General features: G+C 39.3%; 1 protein-coding gene and 1 long non-coding RNA gene across 2 annotated transcripts in view; one reads left to right on the top strand and one right to left on the bottom strand.

Moving 5' to 3' along the window:
* Positions 1 to 13666, top strand: part of LOC137154612 (contactin-associated protein-like 2) — a 141382-nt gene that overhangs the window by 123237 nt on the left and 4479 nt on the right. The gene's annotated exons all lie outside the window — the stretch shown is intronic.
* Positions 381 to 13666, bottom strand: part of LOC137154615 (uncharacterized) — a 90091-nt gene continuing 76805 nt past the window's right edge. Inside the window, exon 3 of the long non-coding RNA XR_010920248.1 lies at positions 381 to 632. This is a non-coding gene — a long non-coding RNA (uncharacterized lncRNA). The remainder of the gene's footprint in view (positions 633 to 13666) is intronic.

The raw sequence follows: 13666 nt of genomic DNA, 5'->3' as shown, positions 1-13666 counted from the left end.
TGTTAAACTTTTCACTAGGGATGGTGCCACTAATATATCAACACTATGGCTGTTTTGAACAAAGTCATCTCCTTTCTGAGCAGCATTAGAGGTTATCAATGAGCAAGGCTAATCAGACTCACGAGGTTCTCTTTGGTGACCATTAGCCCTGCCACATGTTAGCAGACAAAGTAACTATCCCGTGAGATGAACCATCTCAGAAATGTGTTCAAGGATGCACCAATCCAAAAGGCAGCTGAAGTATTGAATAGCTGCTGCTTTTAATGTTTTTTATTCTTTGTCCCTGTACACTTGGGTCATGAAATGTGAGAATAGAGGACTCAAGGCATTATTAGCTGCATATAGTATTTTTTATTTCAACCTACTTTAGGCTGTGGATGCAGTATATGGAACATCTCCCAATTGCAGACCTCTTGGAGATTAGCATATTCAATTGTTGATCCTCATTTGCCATGGTGCTTCCAACATCAAAAAAGCCAGCTCCATAACAGATGAGATAAGAAGCTGTTCTCATCTTCTTTGGGGGAAAGCAACAGATGGTCCCTTCCCTGTCTGAAGCGATGGATGAGTTACAAGAGAAGAATCCGTAATCTTCGTTCACGATGTGCCCTTCCATTTCCAAACTTGGCATCCTAAGATACAAAAAGTGCAGATGCAGAAATTGTTTAGAGGACAGAAGGCCAAGCATGCCACTGTACTAAGCATCTGTACTGAGAATGTGACCACTCATACATTTGTAAAGGCACCTATTGCATGGTTTCTGGCCAGTGAACTGTATTTTTTTTAAATTAACATTTTTGTTGATCTTTGCTGACAATGGAATACTCATTGACATTATGCTATAAGCTAGACCCATAATTGCCCCTCATGCAAAAGTCTGAAAAAGCCTTTAAGGCCAACAGAGTCAGCCTCCGGCAGGCTATCTGAGAAGTGAGTTCCAGAGGCAAGAGATCTCTGATGAGAATGATCTACCTTCAGCTCCCAGATGTCCATACCTAAGGAGTGTCTGCAGAAATGGCCAACCTTGATTTCTGGTGTGTTTGCTAACAGGGAAGAGGTGATATTCTTGGGTAGCCAGGACCCAAACCAAGCAAAACTTTATAGCTCAGCAGCTCATATCAACACTGAAAATTAATATTTGCAGGCAAAAATATAGATAATAGGTCTTAAAATGTAACAGTTCTTATTTTTCTCATCCCTAAGGAGCAGTGAGACAAACTAAGGAAATTGTCTGTTTGAGATCTGGCAACATCAGTGCTTGCTCCTTAAATGCGTAATGATGTGCTTGAATATACTATAAATCTCTACTGATGGAAAGTAAAAATGGACCTTTCCCTCTTGTCTGGTTCTCTTTCACAATGATGCATGTTTTTCTTCTCCTAGAAGATATAATCACAGTCTGCAGTTCCTGACACTTCATCAGGTGCACTAGACAGTTGATGTTTAGCTACCTACCAAAGCTATAAATTATTTTGGTACTTGCTAAGAGACCCACACATTTGTAGCTATTGCGTAGAGCAGTGAGCAGAATGTTAATGGTGCAGTCTAGGCATAAGAAAATTAGTAGATTCGTTTACAGAGTCACTGTCACCCTCTGCTAAGACCCTATTTATTCTACAAATATTATCGATAACTAGGATTCCTGTTGAGAGAAATTATTAAATAGTGGAGAGGGAGGCGTTCGGATATCCAAATTCTTGGCACCACTACCTTGCTTTTTCCTTTGCCTCCCTTTCCAGAGGCTGAAGACAATTTAGTGAACTGGCATAAACACTTTGATGCTAAGGTCAAGGTTAGTGCCTTTACAGCTTTCAAGTTTAAATTTACATTTTGACTCTGAATATTGAAGTTCTTTTCTTTGCCCCTACCTCACTCCATGTCCTTCGTACAAATGTTTGGTTTTTCATTTTGTCTGGTTTTTTTAAAGAAAATAAACACACATATCACATGTACAGGGCCTGATCCTGCTCTTATCAAAATCAGCAACAAAATCCCCATTGACCTCTGGGGGGGCAGATTTGCGCCCACCATTTGTAACAATAACAAATATATGAGCTACAAATTATAGAGGCATTAATGTACAAATTGGGAATTTAGCAATTGCTATTTTCAGGCGTCTTAGTTTACAAATACATTCGTTTAAAAACCATTCCCCTCAAGACTCATCACCACAGGCTTCATCTGTCACCAAGATAGCTGTAATAGCATTACATTTTTCAGTATCCAAAACCTTTAATGTGACAGCACAGAGTAGCAAGGGCCTCCAAAATGTGTATCAAAAGGCCAATAATCATTCAGTCTTCATTACTTAGATGTGCATGCATGTGTGTCTGTGGAAAGAGATACAAATACCTTGAACCCAGGCCCTATATAGCTCACAAGATACAGTTTCCTGAAGGCAAACAGAAAACCTGACTTGTCCCACTTCATGGGTAGAAGTAGACATGTTGCTTGCAAGGTAGGAGACCCACATAAATGAGTTTGCCAACCCTCAACAGCACTATTCCTTATTCTTAGTTCTTTCCTATCCTTGCAGGATGTATGTAGAGGACTGGCATTATTTCCAACCTCGGGCTATTTTATAACCTCCTTCCATGACCCCAACAGAGAGAAGAGAAGGGAATCATTGTAAAATGAAACAAAATAGAAACCCTGTCTTTGGAGGTTTACACGCACACACATGCTTTCCATAAAGACAATTTTTCCTCGTCCCAAGGCAGTTTTTTATAGGTTTCCCTTTGGGTCCATTATCAATGCTTGGATATCTAAAGCTAGGCTTTGAACAGCACTTAACTTTACAGTTCCTTTGAGACCACCAAAGCGTTTCATATTCTACATTAATTATAAAAGGAAGTATTTGTTTTCTTTCCTTCCCAGATGAAATGTAAGAACTGTTCATAAAATTTTCATGAAGATAATAGCTTAGGCCGACATGACTAATACATCATCAGTTCTTGTCTGGAGTCCTAGTGAAGCAGCCAGTGACATTCAGATGTGACCACTGAGAAGTAAAAAGACAGATGGGTCCAGGCTTTTGAGCATTGTAATATACTGCAAATCAGCTTGGAACTTTGATAACAGTAAATGTTCAAAATACTATATCTAAGCCTAAACATAACTAAAATTTGAACCGTTATCAGACAAATGCAGTCCCATATCTTGTAATCTTGCAGTATGTTATTTTTCTTATGCCTTATAAGGAAGAAAATCATGCATCATGGAACCTTTAATTTTGAAATGAAAATTATATTGGTCATCACTCTCCACTGCCTTGCACTTGCTCAAATCAAAGCATGGATAAAATGCTGTCATTGGGAAATATGACTATGCAAAGTGCAAGACAATGCAGAATCAAGACCATTGGCTCCTAGTACAGAATTATTCCCTGTGTTTTCTCATGTGTTGTTCAATATAGTTTTTTGTCTCAAAGGATGCAGCTTTCATTGGAAGACTGTATCCTTCTATCCTTCCCTAGCAAGACTTTTCCTTAGTCACCATAAAACCTACACACAATTTTTATACTCTTACTACACACACAACCATTTTAAAAACATTTTTCCTGTGGTTAGGAGAAGAATGCTATAATAAACTTCAGGAGCCCCTGCTGTAAGAAGTCAAGGGGATAGTAGCAACTCATTTAGGAGCAATTCTATACATCTCATTGGATTATTGAATCTGGATACTAGTGATGACAATTTAAATGTCAATGGTGTTAACTATTACACTGCTGATCATTCTAACAGAAACGTCCAGCAAATGTGTTTCTCCCGTAATCCCAGACTATCTCCCACACTACGCTAGATATCAGGTGTAGCAGAGGTGTCCAGAGGATAATTTCCCAACAACTTTTAAGGTTTAAAATTAGTTTTTGGAACAGAAACAAAACTTGAAGAACATTTTTGTTAAATGGAATTGTGTCAAAACAGCTATTTTGGGATAAAAAATGTCATGTTTTTGATTTGTCTCTCTCTTTCATCAGAAGTGACCAGAGAGTTCTGGGCCTCAAAAACCTTTCCAACAAAAACTTTGTCAAAAGTTTGATATGTCTCTGCAAAACATTTTGACTTCAATTAATCTGCATATTTTGACAAAATTCCATTTTGTCAGAAATATTCCAACCAACTCTAATGTGTAGTCTCTGCTCAAAGAATAGATTTTGAAAGTTGAAGGTTAACCAAATGAGCTAATTCTGGAGTTATGTTATGAGAGTTTTTATGTTACGCAACAAGTCAGTTGAATTATCAATGGCCAAAAAAATCCCAGCTTTCAAAAAGTGTTTTATGTGATAAACATCGGTTTAGTTCCTATCTTCTAAGAACTAGTACAAGGACTGTTTTTACCAGATTGTGTGTGTGTGTGTGTGTGTGTGTGTGTGTACATTTTAAGTGACTAAAAGGGGTCTCTTCATGTGTTTTAACTCCCATGAGATGGTCAATGAATTATTTACAGGTTATAACTGTGAAGTTTGCAGCTTCCATAAGGTCTGAAATATGGTTCAACTCATGTTAGACATAAATTTGTAACCCCCAGGAACCACATTTGAGGTTTCATAGAAATTCCAGGCACCACCAGCAAAGCCTTGCAAAGCTTGTGATTCACTGGAACCACTAACTTTTACAAACAACATGTACTGCGCCATTTTAGAGTCATTAGCATTAAAAAAAAATTTTTTTTCTTCCTTTTTAACTACTTTAAAAGGTTTTTTGTTTGGGAATTTCATTAGTTTTTTTTTTTTTTTTTTTAAATTGGGAATATGTAAAACAATTTAAAAAAGGTTTAGGTTTAAAATTGGGAATATGAAAACAATTTTAAAAAGGTTTAGGTTTTTTTGTAGGAGGCGGGATATTGGGTTTTGTTTTTGTTTTTAAATGTAGTGACATAGATAGCGTGGTGGGGATAAGCAAGAGACACAATGATTTTTTCCTCTCTAAAAGTTAATATAATGTAAGTAATGAATGCCTTGCCAGTCAGCTGTAAAATCTCATAAGTAAAATCTTCCTAAATCTAAATAGGGTTTTAAAAAATACAAGAAATAATGTACAAGAAATTTGAAGGAAAAAAACATGTAGTTACTGGTCTGTAAATCTTACAGATGACATAGGTTTTGATTTAGCTTAAGGAATCCTACACAGGCTAATTGCAGAAACAGGGCCTAAGGTTTTAATTTAGCATAAGCTTGTTGCTAAGACAAAGTAGTTCTGAGTGCAGCCAATATTTATCAGGTTTGCTCTGATTTAAGGGGCAAACATTGTCCTATGGCATATATCCTCCATGTCTGTCATGCATGCCAGTCTTCCACAGAAGAGCTATTGAAAAGGGACAGTGATCTGCTACCTTCTGTCTAACTGGTATATCAAATGTTAACATATACCTGAATTTGCATATAACCATGCAGTTTCCTCCCCCCCTTTAATTGTTGGGCTTACATAGTATAACATATCACTGGTTTGTAGTAGCCTTAATGCACTGTGTTTTGCATTTAGATCAAGTACATCAATTTACTATGGGCAAATCACATGAAAGGCACCCGCCATTTGTTACTTTATTTGCATGCAAAGTGTATTGTCTCACTTATTGTCACTTACTGAATTATTATAAATGTGTACAGGGAAACCATGACATTTTTTTACCAAGAAAATTCTACTTTCTAGTGCAAAATGAGGCATCTTCAGTCCCTTGGTCCACGTATTGCCAATGTCTATTTCATTTAAGCCAGGATGGGATATTTGTGTAGGACATGATGGAGTGCTAGCCACCCTCAACTCTCAATAATTTTAATCATCTTGATCTCAACCTTATTGTCTTAAGCCCCAAGGCAGCAGTTCATTTAACCACTTCACCTCTTACTTACATGCTTACTTACATGTAAGTTAAGCATGTACTTAACTGCTATGCCATATTAGGGCCTTAGTTATTACAACTCATTATTTTACCATCTAAAATCCGTGTACAGCTGTTGCCACTATGGTGTATAAAAGTGGTACACATAGTTAAAATGATAGAAGATGACAAATTATGAATGTTATATATTTTTCCCCCTTCGTTGTGTTCAATCTAGAACTGGTAAAAAAAAAAAAAAAAAAAAAAAAAAGGGGGGGGGGGGGCGGAGGAGAAAGGGAAATGTCAGAGTGACTGCAGATGCGTGGTGCTATTATCAAGAGCCAAGCAGTTAGTGAAGAAGTTATTGTAATCAGGATGTCTGTTGCCAAAGGCTATGAAATTGGCAGCCTGAGCACAATAGCCTTGTCTGAAAGGCAGAGTTGTATTTGACCGGAGTGCAGCAAGAATACTAGGTATTGTTTTCTTTTCTGCTGAAGTCCTGAGAAGAACTGATGTAGTCTCACAAGCATTCTCAGAACTCTAAAATATCAGTGATTTTTGAATCAGCACACCCAGGATTGGTCAATCAGGGCTGTGTTTCTTGTTGGCCAGATGGTACTAACAATGCAGGGCAAGGGTAACCATCCAACAGTCAAAAGAAAAAAAATCTCATAAGTAAAATCTTCCTAGATTTAAATAGGATTTCAAAAATACAAGAAATGTACTGTTATGCAGGTTTGCGCTGATTTAAGGGGCAAACATTGTCCTATGGCATATATCCTCCATGTCTGTCGTACATGCTAGTCTTCTACGGAAGAGCTATTGAAAAGCTATTTTGATTTGATACCGTTCTCTATTTTGCTGTCGGCTTCTTGATCACTTTCTTTTTCCTTGAACACTCCATCTGATTCTCTTCACTGAGACTGATTTTGCATCATCATAATTCCACTGGCTCCAGTGAAGTTGATTATCATTTATACCATTGTGAAAGTAGAATCAGACTTAGTGTGCCCAATGCACTATTTGAACTGTTTGAATGTTTGCAGAATTTGGAGTCTCTAGACTAAAGAGCCAATAAGGAGTGATAAAGAGGGCTTTTCAATGAATATCTTTACTGTTATGTGGCGTGGACATGGGGTTATGATAGCAACAGTTTTATTCTCAGGCCAAAGTAACCGAAATTGTTAATAAGTGACTGTGTTCCACAACAAACTTCTTAAAATCCAACTTGAATGCAAAGGGAATGGAGCAGATCTTTACAAAAGAATGGACCAGAACTCACATTTTAATGTTAATGGTGTGTGTTTGTTGTGAAAGTGGAGAGTTTGTATCTGAGGCAAATTCTCAAAATCATAATTTTGCTGAGGGTAGAATTTTTGCCATTTTTACTGTGAAAAGCTGCATTACATCTTGAAACTAAGAAAATATCCTGAACAAAATCATAGCTGTGCTTGAAGGCTCATGAGAATACCCATTTTCTCTCTCAGAAGCCGCCCCGCCCCCTTCAAAGTGAACATGGGTTGTATTGCACAACTATTAAGGTGAATCATCCCATTAGCACAGACATTCTTTAGATTTTGCAATTGGAAGATCTTCACATGCTGAAAGCTTACAAAAAAGGAAAATTAGTTTCCTCTATTGACTATATTCTATGGGTTGGAAAACAGAGTATTTTACTGTTTGAGAAGCATGGATGGCAAAAAAAGACAAATTTAGTTATCACAGTATACAACTTTTAATTCCATTCAGATTTCAGAACACTTTCATTAAAATGAAAATAACAAATAATTTTGAAGTTTGCAAAAGACCTTTGTTAAAGACCCCGTCCAGCCTAAAGTTCTCTTGCTGTGAGGTAGAAAGCTGCAGTGTGGTCCGATGATTTAGCATCTGCCAAGCAAAATGGTAGTTTGAGCCATTATAATGGCCATGTCTGCAGTCAAAAACACTAATTCTGCCTCTGGTCTGTTGATCCAGTTCTACCTCCCCTTTCTGTTCAGTGATTTCTGTAGAGTTCCGCTCGCAACCAATGGCTCTGTATGTAATATATGAGCTTTGGTACTATTTATTTATTTATATTACCGTAGCAATGTCTGGGGACTCTGACTAATATACATGATGAAGTTAAGCTTCTTTCTCCATACTGACCTTAAATTTCCACTATCATTAAAATAATATTAAAAATATGGACTTTGCCTTTAGCCCTCCCTGAATCATTTCTGCATCCATTGCTAATTCTATCTAGCCCTATTTAACCTAAGGCAAATAAAAGGATAGTGAAGACTGCAAAACTTTTCTTAGATTTACTCTGTGGCATTTTTTGAAGCTGATCTATAACTAAGTGCAGCCAGCACAGATGTGAATAGAGGAGACAGCCCAGAACACCAGACCCTACTCTAAAAGATAATTTAATCCCATGATGGTCAAATTGAAAATTTAGCCAATAGACTAATATAAAATGAAAAGATACAAAGAAGGCACCAAGGTGGAATAGAGGAGGAAAATGACTGCACATAGTTATAGATCAGGTTCAAAAAATGCCACAGAACAAATCTAAGAATAGTATCACATGACATGAAGTCTACACACCACAGTTGACTTTGGATTCCCCTACAGCAATTCAGTGCATCCACATATCAGCCTTGTATTTTGACACAATGGTGCTGGCATGTCCTCACTTTACGCTCTTTGCTTCTGGTTGGTATCTGTGCCTGAGGTATGCTTACCACAGCTGCCAGACCATAGGATTTGGAGAATTTTACCACATGGTTACAACAAAAGCAAAAATCACAGAATTCTGAACCAGAAAAGTGGCTTTTTTTTTCCAGGATGGATGCTTCAACGGAAGAGCTATTTGCCATGTTCACTACTTTTTGATTCCCAGTGGATTGAAAGATGGGCACTTGGCTGCTGTAAAACAGAGAGAGTGTGGTGGAGATTATGGGATTCCTGAATATGGAAGGAGACTCTAGCAGTACAGTTCCAGCCCAGCCTTTACAACCCAAATAACTAAATGGCCTTATTTATGGTCCTGAGTAATGGCTAGGTGATGCACAGTGTTTAGAACCAAAATTCATTCAACCACTTGATGGAATTGGAGCAGTTTTGCCTAACTAGGATGGCAGTGAATGGTTGAAATTCTCTTTTTTTCTTCAACCCAGTATTACAGCACCAGTTCATCTGTAATCCCTATAAGGAAGATAATTGCTTTTGCTATGTGAAAGCTAGCTACAAGTGATAACTACTGCTTCATAGACTTTAAGGACAGAAGGGACCATTGTGATCATCTAGTCTGACCTCCTGCACATTGCAGGCCCCAGAACCTCACCCACACAGTCCTGTAATAGATTCCTAACCTCTGGCTGAGTAACTGAATTCATGACACCTATTTGCTCTGGGCGAGTCATCATCTGTGGCTATTGTGGTACAAGTATCAGGCAAGGAACAAAGTCCTGCTGGGATATGTTGTTAGAATTAATGTCCCAGAGATAAAGGAAAGCTTTGAACAAGAGTGGGGTGTTGCCTACAGTGATAGGGAAAATGAGTGAACACTCTTGGCCATTAATAGTCCCCAAGTTGTGCAGCTGTGTATTATTGCCACACAGACTATTTATTATTCCACTGTGATGCAGATCCTACTGGAGCACAAATACTAATTTCTAAATAATAATGTTAGTTCACCGGTCAATAAGCAAGAATTTCCAATAACTCCTGTTTGTATCCAAGGAAGAAGAATGGCACACTGTATATTCAAGAAGGATGCTAATAAACTGGAGAGGATTCAGAGAAGAGCTACAGGATGATTAAAGATTAGAAAACATGCTTTATAGTGATATGCTCCAGCAGGTCCATCTATTTTGCTTAACAAAAGGAATGTTAAGGGGTGACTTGATTACAGTCTGTAATTATCTCCATTGGGAACAAATATTGAATAATGGGCTCTTCAGTCTAGTACAGAAACGTATAATATGATCCAATGGCTGGCAGTTGAGGCTAGACACATTCAGACTGGAAATAAGATATACATTTTTAACAGTGAGGGTAATTAACCATTGGAACAATTTACCAAGGGTCATGATGGATTCTCCGTCACTGACAATTTTTAAATCAAGAGTGGTTGTTCTTCCAAAAGATATGCTACAGCAGTGTTTCTCAATTGGTGTTCCACGGAACCCTGGGGTTCCATGAGATTAATTTCAGGGTTCCGCGAAAAATTGAAACTGTGCTGCCGAAAACAGCTGACAGCGCCGCCGAAAACAGCTGATATCGCGCCACCAAAAAGAGGAAGATGTCCTGGATTTTTCAGCGGAGGGCATTGCATGGCCCCGCAGAAGTTAAAAAGGGTTCTGCGGCCAAATTTAATTGAGAAACACTGCTACAGGAATTATTTTGGGGGAGTTCTATGACCTGTGTTATACAAGGGGTCAGACTAGATGATCACAATGCTCCCTTCTGGCCTTGGAATCTACAAATCTATTTTTCCATGTTCAAGCCAAAAACACTAATAGCATAGCTGTGCCAACTGTGAATCTGGGTTACTCACCATGTCCTTACTTTCTTGGTTAATGAAACTATTCCCAACTATATTGATGGAGGCAAGGAGTCTCTATGTCAGCAACAGTTGGATGCTTGGAGGAATGTGACTTTAGCAGGCCAAAAGGAGAGGAGGAGATGTGTTTGACGAGCATCTTGGACTCCAGCTGATGTCTGGAATGCCCACACACTTTCCGGTACCCACCAATGACATCACTATCCTTCTGAGGGTCAAAGACACTGTCTGGAGTACTTCTCTCTGCCTAGTCCTCTTGCAGCTCTTAAACCCCCCACCCCCATCCTTTCCTGAGCATTCAAGAAGCTGCTGCTGTCTAGAACACTTTTGAGTGAATTTTCTCTCCTAGAATGTCAGTAACTAGTTTTCCTTTTTTCCTCTTCTTTTCCTACACATATAGAATATCCCCTCTGCATCCCCTATAGGACACACACTAATATACTATTGCTTGTGGCATACTCTCCTGTAGCAAAAACCCTTGTATAAGTAGTTCTTTATTTTCCCCCATCAGAATTCCTGATGATTCAGGAAAGGGAGCCCCTGGCTTACACAGGAGCAATAGCATGGGGTTTAACAAATTATCACTGCTAATGAACCACAGTGTTTATCACGAAGGGGGGTAAAATCTGTCAGATCTGCTGGGGTTTGCTTTGTTCATCTGATTTTAGTGAAATATCAGCAAAGAGATGTATATGGTGGCTATTCCCTCATTTATTACTGCCTATCAGCACCACAAAATTACCACTAAAGCTTTGTCTACACAACATAGTTAATGGCGATGATTGGCACCCAAGTCTGAGCACCCAGTGTGAGCGTCCTCAGGGCAAAGCCACACTTACGTTACGCATGTCCTCATTGTTTTTGCACTTGCCTAGGTGGGTCTGAGGGCATATCTCATGGTTCTTTGTGCTGAGGTGCTTTAGGATTCTTTCCCACTCATGTGTGTCAGCTGTTGGATAACTTGTCTGCTTTTGAGGGCAAATGTGGGAAGGGCATTGGAGGACTATCAGCGCTCAGATGATATAGCCTGCATTCAGTGCTTAAATTTGTGCCAGAGCTTGCCAGGGCTGAGTCCCGGCACCTCTAGGCTTGGCAGTACATAGCCTTGGCACCTCTGGGCTTGCTGCATCAATTATGCAAGTAAAAAAATTGCTTGAGCCCTGGCACCTAATTGCTTGATCTCCGGCACCTCTTACAAATTAAGCACTGTCTGCATCCTTACTGTGAAGTGGGTGGGTGAAAGTTGTAGGGCCGGGGCTGTAACCCAAATCCTCAGTTGGGTAAACTAGTCTGGGCCAAAGCACTTCCAGAATCTGAGGTTTTTCTAAGGGATTAAGGCTAAACCCCAGGTAAGAACCTGTCTTAACTCTGCAGTGTAGATATACCCGAAGTGTCTACATTAGCATGCCAACTGATTCGCTGGCTTTTTAAAATCATGAACTACACTCCTCCTCCTCTCAGGCAACTACCATTGCAGCACAAGCGAGCCTGGCTGTGGTGGCAGCTAAAGAGAGACCACACTGGGATCAGCATCACTCCCCATCCTCCTTCCCACTCCTCCACAAACAATGCACCCAGCTACAATACAACCCCTTGTGCTAAATTTCTAGTGAGACAGAGCTTGCCATGCAGCCCCTTCTCCCCCATGACACTCACCCTCACTGATCCCAGGATTCCTTTTGAAGAGCTACCTCAGGACACCCCAGCGGCAGCAGAAAGTAAAATTTGTCATCCCTGGTGTTACTGCTACTTCAGCAGGGGGCACCCTTTTCATGTTATCAATGGAGCAGAACTTTCTTCCAGCAACTAGGCAAACGGACAACTTTTTAAAGGTAGTATTTGAAGGGTTTTTTGAGGAGTATGATTAGAGGGTTGTTTGTTTGTTCTTACAGCCAAATTTGGTTTTATTTTCCCTCTCATCCCCTCAGTAATAAAAGTAACATATGGTTGCCTCACTACTGAGTGAAAGCAGATTTTCAGGGTCTTGCAAGGTCAGAAACAGGTGACATGGAATTAGGTATTTTCTTTCTTTGATTTATTTATTTACAAAATGAAAACAAGTCCTAGTTGCAGACGTGGGGAAATGGCAAACAGGCAACTCCCTCTAGTGGAAACTTTGGGCCAGGCTCCTCTACTGTGTCCCAAGAAATGGCTCTCTTGGCTCTCTCCAGAGACTTTACAGGCTAACAGACTAAAGCTAGCTACTTAGCACCCAGTGGCTCTGCCTCCATCCCAGAGTATGTAGGTGGGAAACCACATGAGGCCATATGGTCTGCAGAGAGTTTTGGAGCTAGAGAGGTGAACCTGAGCTATTAACTCTTTGGTGCAGCTGCTTTGGAACACAAAAGGAACTGAGATGCCTAAGAAGAGGAAGTTAAACGCCATAATGAGCAATCTTCTGGATGCAGTGATTGCATCAATGGTCCCTAATGGCCACCTATTACAATATACACCAAGAAAAAAATACAGCTACACTTTAAATAATAACCTGAGTAATAAATAATTTCTCCATCTCCTCCAAACCTGGTAATGGTTTTCTTACCAACATTTTCTTGTTGGTTCACTGAAACGGTAATGTTTTCAGTGAACCAACAAGAAAATGTTGGTAAGAAAACCATTACCATGTTTCAGTGGCAAAGTATCGAGTGCTGTAAGTGTGCATCCATATGCACAACTACCAGGGTTGGCACAGATCTAGCAAGTAGAAATTGTGATGCTGGGCAATACAGAAAAATCATGATTGCAGATTAAGTAGATGAAAATACTCTGCAATATTCTGTGCACGGACAAACCTGGAACTTTCCATCCAAACACTGTCCTAAAGCTGAACTGATTCTTTAGTCCAGCTCTACCACAATCATTCATTTGTTTACTGTAGGCTGTGCAACAAAAAAGAGATTTCCTTTCTCTTTCACAATTTTCTGTATTGCATGGCAATCTCTAAATGCTGAGAAATTGGAATCCCTTCTGGATAGCAATGTCTAGTATTGCTAAGGCAAAAATCTCACTAGAAGCACTCTATGATCTCCCATTTCTCCACTAGGGAGAAATGATTTTAAAAGTCCTATAAAAGCCTTTGTTAGTGCAGGATGCCACACACGTACTCTACTATATGTTAACACATACTGCTGGATTACCTCTTGTATTTGATTTAGATTCTTGAAATGAATGGTTTGAGATTGAGGGGAGCAGCTTCGAGGTATCAAGCGGAGGGGAAAGTTTCTTTAAAAAAAAAGGAAGAAATAAATAAAAATTACTGCTGACATTCTTTTAAAAAAAAATGTATTTATTTTAGGATCC

This window comes from Emydura macquarii, unplaced genomic scaffold (assembly GCF_026122565.2).
Source record: "Emydura macquarii macquarii isolate MOO-44397 ecotype Brisbane River unplaced genomic scaffold, CSIRO-AGI_Emac_v2 contig_1263, whole genome shotgun sequence".
Classification (NCBI taxonomy): Eukaryota; Metazoa; Chordata; order Testudines; family Chelidae; genus Emydura; species Emydura macquarii.
The sequence above is the reverse complement of the archived record's forward strand: the minus strand, read 5'-3'. Positions and strand labels throughout refer to the sequence as shown.